This window comes from Pteropus vampyrus, unplaced genomic scaffold, assembly GCF_000151845.1.
Source record: "Pteropus vampyrus isolate Shadow unplaced genomic scaffold, Pvam_2.0 Scaffold259, whole genome shotgun sequence".
Classification (NCBI taxonomy): Eukaryota; Metazoa; Chordata; class Mammalia; order Chiroptera; family Pteropodidae; genus Pteropus; species Pteropus vampyrus.
The window spans coordinates 1,361,391-1,369,777 of NW_011889040.1; the positions used below are offsets into that span (position 1 = coordinate 1,361,391).

At 38.8% G+C, this 8,387-nt stretch overlaps 1 pseudogene; it reads left to right on the forward strand.

Annotated features, from left to right (window-relative positions):
* Nucleotides 1-6,984, forward strand: part of LOC105302063 — a 184,496-nt pseudogene extending 177,512 nt beyond the window's left edge.
* Nucleotides 6,985-8,387: the final 1,403 nt, after the last annotated feature.

An 8,387-nucleotide genomic window follows, 5' to 3' on the forward strand; every position in this document is an offset into this window, starting at 1 on the left:
CAGATTCCCCTGGGGTTCCACGGTATTCAGTCTCAGAGGGTATGGCAGGAGGGGCATTCTTGGTGGGGGTTTGGGGCTGAAGCTCAGCCTTGGTTTTGCAACCGCGGCCGGTAAAAATCAACTGTTGTTTTTCTGCTATCCCACTTCTTTGCCTTCTGCCCTGATGATTGGGCCTGCTGCCGGGAGGCCACAAGGAGCTCACAGCTTTCCCCAGGCAGGGCTGTTCAGGAAACTTGCCGCTCCTTTTCCCTTCCCCCTCCTCCTACAGGGAGCTCTGGCAGCTGCGAGAGGAAGCTTCTTTATTTCTCCCATCCACCGCCCAACACTCAATGTTCTGACTTGTGGTAGCTCTTATGCACAGATCCCACACTCAGATGTGCTGGTGTGCAGTTTGGGTGTTTTTTTTTGTTTTTTTTTTTTTTTCAGTTTTAGATGTTCAGCTTATTGTTGTTTCAAGGAGAGAGATCTGAGGAGGTCTCTCCCTCTGCCATGTTTCCCAGAATGTTTAAATGGATCTTGGAATCATTATTGACTCTTCTCATTCTATTATGCTCTGCATTGGATCAATCAGCAAATCCTACAGGTCTGTCTTCATACCATATCCTGAACCTGATCTCTTGGTACCACTCCTTCATTGTCACCATGGTACTAACCTCAACTACCTGTCTTATTCCATCAGAATCCTCAGTCTATTCTCAATGCAACAGCTACAGTGATCGTATGAAAAATCATAAGTTACATCATGTAACTCCTATTTTCAAAATTCTCCAATGGCTTCCCAGCTTATTTAGAGCAAAAGCCAAAATCCTAACTATAGCTTTGAAAGCCACCCCACTCTCTTCATTTTTCTGATCTCAACCACTACATCATCTTTGTTCAACCTACCTCACGCTATTACTCTAACACTCCACATGTTTACATTCAAGGTCTTTTCACATTGTTTGCCCTTTAATATCTTCACAACCTTCCATCATTTCCTCTTAGGTGTTTGTATCAAAATCAACTTCTAAGTAATGCCTTCCTGAAAGAAAACACTAACCTTAATTTTAACCACTATCTCTCAAACATTTTCTATCTGCTTCTCTATTTTATATTTTCACCTCAGCACTTATTACTTTCCAAGATATTCTTTCTTTTTCTTATTATGTTATTCATTATCTTTCTTGCTCACTATAAGTCTAAGCTCCTTTACGACAGGCATTTCTGTCTGTTTTGTTTACTGCTCTGTCCACAGCTTCTAGTATAGAACCTTGTACATAGTAGGTTGTCAGTAAATACTTGCTGAAGTGAATGAAAAATGGAAAGGATACCTCTAAGCCAAATTGGAAGTATACCTTTAAACCAAATTGGAAGTATTGTCAAATATGAATTTGAGACTTGCTTATATGATGTCATGGATAACATATCATTTCTCTTCTGGACTTGACCACTTTATTTTTGATGAAATTATGATGGCTTTTATTAGATATGCTCTATTTCCAAAGAAAACTACAGAAAAACTATATGTAAGAGGAGTTATTATGACCTTACAATTTCTGTATCTTTTGTATATAATGCACATAGACATGGTATATCTCAGTGTATCTCTAAATATGTACCAACTATTCTAACTTTAATTTCTATCATCTAAATTACAATAGAAAGGAGTTTGGTGAAACATCATAACTTTAGTCACCCTTCTTTTAATCTTCAAAAGCAATTTAAAAGGCCTGAATTCTCCCCTATGAGGCTTCTCTGGGGTTAGTTCAGACTTGCTTTCATGACATCTATGTTCCAAAAAGGCAAAAGAGGAAGTCATAGTCTCTGAAGATGTCTGCTTGGATGGTCCACAACATTTCTTCCATGGCATTCTATTGATCTAAGCAAGTCACAAACTTGGCTCAAATCCAAGGAGATGAAGAAGCAGACTTTACCTTGAATAGAAGGTGGTTGGTGTATAGGAATTGGAGGAACTTCTGATCATATTTTGCAATCTACTACAATCTGTCATCTATCCTAAATTATTCATGTTACTTCTGTATTTAAAATGTTTATATTATTCCAGAGACCCTATAAGCCCTGTCCCAGCTACAGCATTTGACTTAAGTTGAGATTCTCTGCTCTGCATAAGGGTCAGATATGGTACAGTTCCTTAGATAAATTCCTTCTTGATCTAGAGACCAGGAATCAATAAGACAAGTTATCAGCTCTCTAAGCATGTGCAACGGTGAGTTAAAGAGAGAAAAATTCCTATTCAAAATGGGGAGAAATAGGGGCCTAAAGCTGTCATTAGCCTATAGAAATTTTGAAACATAGCCCAGACATGTGGCCAGTGCCCACTTCTCTAGGAGTAGAGAGTGTTTCTTGAATGTTCTCAGTTTTGCTCCCTAAAAGTTGTCCCCCAATTAATCAGTCTGTTATTTTATTTTTATTTTTCTGCTTTAGCCTCTGAGATGTCATCTTTACTTTTTAAAAAATTATGTTTTTGGCTGTAAAGCTTTCTCCATCACTTCCTGCCTACAGAAAGTTGGGCGTCCAGAGAACTGTTTTCATGTTTAAGTGTCTCTGTCCCTTTTAATTCCAGCCATTCGAGATTTACCAATGCATGTCTCTATTTTTTCTAAGTTTCTTTAGAATCTTATTTGGGTTAACTTAATGCTCCAAAACCTACATCTTTAACTTTTAAGACTTATCCTTCTCTATTTGAGACATGTCGGGCTTTTGCAAGACAGCATTGTTAAGATTCTCAGAAGCCATTTTGTCTAGCTTAGCAGGTCTAATTGTCACAAAATGATATCTGTCTAGGTCAATACCTCACAAAGGGTGGTCTCCAGTCTGCAGCATCACCTGAGAACTTGCTAGAAATGTAATGTGTGGGCTATGTCCTAAAATTACTAAATCTGAATCTCTCAAGAAAAAAGGAAGGACCATGTGTTTTAACAAGCTCTTCAGGTAATTTTGATGCATGCTCAAGTTTGAGAATCACTGATGTACATAAGGGTCTTATAGCTATATCTTTGACTTGATCCTTATCCAGTGGCTATTTTTCACAATGAGAATTATTTGCAGACTAGAGAAACAGGAGATGAAAAGCAATTTAATTTTTCAATTCAGCCAGTCTTAGGTGTTGTGGCGCGATCAATTCTAAGACCCACGGAGCCAATTGAGATGAATTATGAGCCTTTATTAGCCGGCGGCAACTGACTCTCTACCACACAGGGTTCTAGGAGATCAGCCTCAAGCTCCCAAAAGAGGCAGTTTATAAAGCCTAGCCACACCCTAGTTAACATCAAACAAGCAAGCAGATTAACCACATCCTAGTTAATCATCAAACAAGCAAGCAGATTATAGAAACAGAAGTTGGCCGTTAGCATATCTTTGCCCAGAACCACACCCTTAACATTAGGCATACAATATTTCTTCTAAATTCTGCTTGAAAGCTGAAAATTCCCTTCTTTAGTTTGTATTTCTCATTCAGTTATCATATCACATGCAGCTAGAAACACTTAATTCATCTTTTCAACATCCTGCCTACAGAGCTCCTTCGCCAGATCCACATGTTTTATTAGGCACTTTTCCTACCATCTAAATTATCCTGGGACACAATTGTTCTATAACTAAACAATATAAGTTACCCATTTTTAGCCTTCAATAACAATTTCCGCACAAGTTTTTCATTTTTGGTTAACAATTTTTTCATTGCTTCTCTAGGCTTGGGTTATCACTTGTTTCTAAAGCAAAGATCATATATTTTCAATTTTTGATATAGCAGTCTCCTACTTTTAAGAACTAAATTCTGTATTCATTATCTCTTGCTGTGTACCAGCCACCCCGAACTCAATATTTAAAACAACTATGTATTTCCTCCCAACTCTTAGGTTGGCAATTTGGTCACAGCTGAGCTAAGTGGACAGGTCTCTCATGCACTTGCAGTCACTTGGCAGTTCTGCTGGGGGCTGGCTCATAGCAGATAGCTTTACTCAGATATCTGACAGTCGGCTGGGGCTGTGGGTGGTGAGGCCCCTGTTCTCTTTCCCATAACCTCTCCAGCAGGCTAGACTGAATGTTCTCAAGTGGCAGCTAGGTTCCAAGAGGACAACATTGGAAGCTTAAAGGCCTTTTATAGCTTTATAATCACTCTGTTGCACTCCTTTGGTCAACACAAAATCCCCATCTTTTGCTGGGAGGAGCAGGAATATTACATTGGGGCCTACATATGAAGATCATGGAAACATTTGGCCTTATTTTGCAGCATACCACATTATGCTTGGGAAAATTTTTTGTAATCTAAGCTTAAAAATGTAAGTTATTGACCTCTCACAAAAATGTTAATAAAAATGTTAATAACTACGATAAGAGTAGTTAATAACTACGATAAGAGTAGTTATTAACTACTATAAGAATATTAACACAAAAATGTTAATAAAAATGTTTATAACTACGATAAGAGTCTTTAATAAGTCTGAACCAAGAGATCTGTGAATAGATTTATCAAATGCATAATACCAATGAATAACTATAAACCATTGAGTTATGCCACCAAATACAGCAAGAGATGAACAAAAATGATAGTAACAGTGACTTCTGAAATGGCAAATCCCAATATTTCTTAGGACTTATTTAGTATTTGATTAATGATCTAAAAATGAATGCCAAATAAGAGAAAGTTAAAAGTTTATCAGTTGATACACTGAGGAATATGATTAAATCACAATATGCACCTCAAGAGACTGAGATTGCCAATAAATATGAAGACAAATACACATACACATATGGAGTTCTTGAGAATGAAAAGATCTTTTCATACTTTTTACTTAAAAGTAGAATAGGACTGACCAGCATTTGGTAGATTCCCACATATTGGATAAAGTGGAATACACGCTAGGGACATCATAGCATGAGGAAACTAATTATAATAAAGTGTAAAGAAAAAAACAGCACAGAAGAAAAAAGAAGTAGGAGGAAGAGAAGAGAAGAAGGGGGTGGGAAGAGAAAGAGAACAGAAAAAAAGATCTTTGGAAAAATTTATCATCAGGTCTATCCCAGAACACAAGGAGACAAATCTGCCTCAGAGACAAATTCCAGTTTCCACCCTGAACACACTTGTGTGTGTGTAGGTCTAGTAGTTTGAGAAATGCAGATTGCATCCATAAAGGGTTTTGTCAGTGAAGTACAGACTCAGAGCCTTTTCTGACTTTGTTTACTTTTCCCAATTGTGGACAGACAACAAATGGCAGAAACTTAACATTTCTTCATGGTGTTTGCCAAAATATACCAGGAACTATGTTTCATCCTTATTTGCTTATTTTTATCGTCATTCTTCCCATCCAGGACAAAGGTGTTTTCTCTTTTGTTCAGTCCTGCATTCTGAGTCTAGATCAGTGCTTGGCATAGAGTAAACACAATTTGTTAGCTGGAGGAACAAATAAATGAAATGAATCTGTTAGTGTGTGGTAGTCTGGTGAGTGTGAATAACATTTGCTTAATCGTTGAATTCAAGAAATTAGAAATCATTATATTAATTTATATTCATATCTCTCTTCTCACTTGGACCCTGAAATAAATTTTCATTTATTATAAAACTAAGAGTTAAAATAGTTAAATTTCTTAGTGTTTTCTAAATTCATAAAATACAACAATCTTAGGGATATGACTCTTTAGCATCTGAGAATGAGACATCAAAGTTCTCTGGAATGCTCAGGAATTCCTAAAATCATATTACACTGTAGTTTTCATAATACTTTACAATTTCAAAATAACAGTTAACTATAATAATTTTTCTAAAACTAAAGTTTTAGAGATTTTCTACTAAAAAGATATAACAAATAAATTGTTTAGTATTATATCTGGTGATAAAATTTATATTTCAATAATATGTAAAAAATATTTCCAAGTCAAACATTTGATAATAAAAAACATTAAAATAAAAGAATATTAACACAAAAATGTTAATAAAAAGCTTTTAAAATTGAAAGATAATACCACAAATATTCAATATTTAAAAGTTATTCTTAAAACGAAATTTTAAGTTCGATTGGTAGCGGAAGCAGAGCACAGATGCCATGGAGCCCTGAGCAACCTCACCGCCACCGGCCTAGTTACCGTCACACTGGGGAGGAGCAACATCTGCGGCAGCCGTCCCAGTCACCATCACCGCAACCACGAGCAGAGAGGCCCAGACCCAGCAGCGGCGGGGACCCCCAGCCACCTGGCCCCCAGCGCTGGCCACACCAAGCCTGGAGCCTAAGGTTGGCCTCACATTGGCGGCACCTGCCGGTGAGGACAAAAAGGTCATTGCAAGGAAGATTTGGGGAACGGTAAAATGATTCAATATGAACACGGATATGATTTCATCAACAGGAATGACACCAAGGAAAATGTACATGCACACCAAATTGCCATAAAAAACAACCCATGGAAGTTTCTTTACAGTGTTAAGACTGTGGAGTTTGATGTTGTTGAAGAACAAAGAATGCAGAGGCAGCAAATGTTACAAGCCATGATGGAGCTCCAGTGCAAGGCAATAAACATGTGGGAGACTGTAGCCATTATAGACCCTATCCAGGTCGCAGGGGTCCTCCACACAGTTGCCAGCAGAATTACCAGAGTAGTGAGACTGGGGGCGAAAAAGAAAGAATTGGAAAGTGTTCTCAAAGGCCAGGCCCAACAGCAGCAGCCTTACCAGCGGCACAGTTCCCATTTTACTATACTCGGAGACTCTGTGAGCTTCCACCACTGTATTCCAACCCTCCTGTGCAGAGACAAGTGATGGAGGGTGCTGACAACCAGGGTGAAGGAGAACAAAGTAGGTCTGTGAGACAGAATATGTATATGGAGCTATAGACCATGATTCCGCGGGGCCCTCCTCACTGAAGACAGTTTAGAGAGGATAGTAATGAAGAATATAAGGAAAATCAAGGAGATGAGACCCAAGGTCAGCAGCCACCTCAACATTGGTACCCCTATTCACTCTTATTACTGACCCGATTGCCCAGGAAACCCTAAACCACAAAATGGCAGAGACAAAAGCAGCCCATTGGCCCCCTTAGAATTCATCCACTGGAAGGCTAAGCAGGGCAGGGCTGAGTTAATGCCATCTTGCCATCTATACCATCATCTGGTTTAGCCATCCAACAAGAAGAAATGAATACGAAATTTCAGCAATGAGAAATGAGCAAAAGATTGGAACTGAAAACTTCCAGTGCTTGTTTTCTGCTGTTCACCAGATAACTAGAACTATCTGCACTATCTATGCAGCACGGGGTTTTTATTACTTTTACCTAAAGATGTCTTTTTTTGGTAATAACAAATGTGTTTTTTATTTGTTTGTTTCTTAAAGCCTAGTTTTTCTCAATATACCTTTAAAGGTGTTTAAACAATAAGCTGAACATCTAAAACTGAACAAAAACACCCAAACTGCACACCAGCACATCTGAGCATGGGATCTGCACATAAGAGCTACCACAGGTCAGAACCCCAGGTGTCAGGTGGCGGACTGGGGCAAATAAAGAAGCTGCCTCTTGCAGCTGTCACAACTCCCTGCAGGAGGAGGGTGAGGGGAGAAGGTGCAGCGACTTCACTAAACTGCCTTGACTAGAAGTGCTGGGACTTCTCTACGCAGCTGGCAGCAGGACTAAGTCATCGGGGCAGAAAGCAGGGACCAACAGTTGATTTCTACAGGCCCCAGTTGCAAAACTGAGGCTGAGCTGCAGCCTCAACCCCCGCCCAGAAAACCCCTCCCCCCATATCCTCTGAGATCAATCACTGTGGAGCCCCAGGGGAATCTGAGCAAACACTGCCAAGACTGTCACTGACACTGACAGGGACTAAAAGTGACGGTAGCGAGTGTGATTAAAATCTACAAGAAAACAAAAGACATTAGACGTTATATAAACTGCACACCAAGAGGCTTAGATGCCACCTACTTGAAACCAAATGAAAAGCACCTTCTTTGCAACGGGCTAAAGAGAGACTTTTATATAATAAATCTTCTTTCTGGAAAACAACAGAATGTACTCCCGTTAATGCTCAGGTAGAGAAAAGTCCATTAGACACCATGAACAAACAAGGGGACAAGGCATCTCAGAAAGAAAGAGAAAAATCTCCAGAAAATGAGCTTATAGACATAGAAATATGCGACTTAAGTGTCAGAGAATTTGGGATGGCACTTCTAAAAAGACTCAGTGAGTTTCGAAACGAGTCATATCAACAGCTTCAGAAAATACAAAACCAGCTAGATGAGTAGAGCAAGGAGGTTGAAACCCTCAAAAAGAACCAAATAGAACTTCTGGAGATGAAAAAACACACTGCAAGAGTTGAAAAATAAAATAGCAAGCTTGGGAAATAGAGTCGACCAAATGGAAGAAAGGATCAGTGATATTGAAGACAGAAATTAGAAATAAATCAGA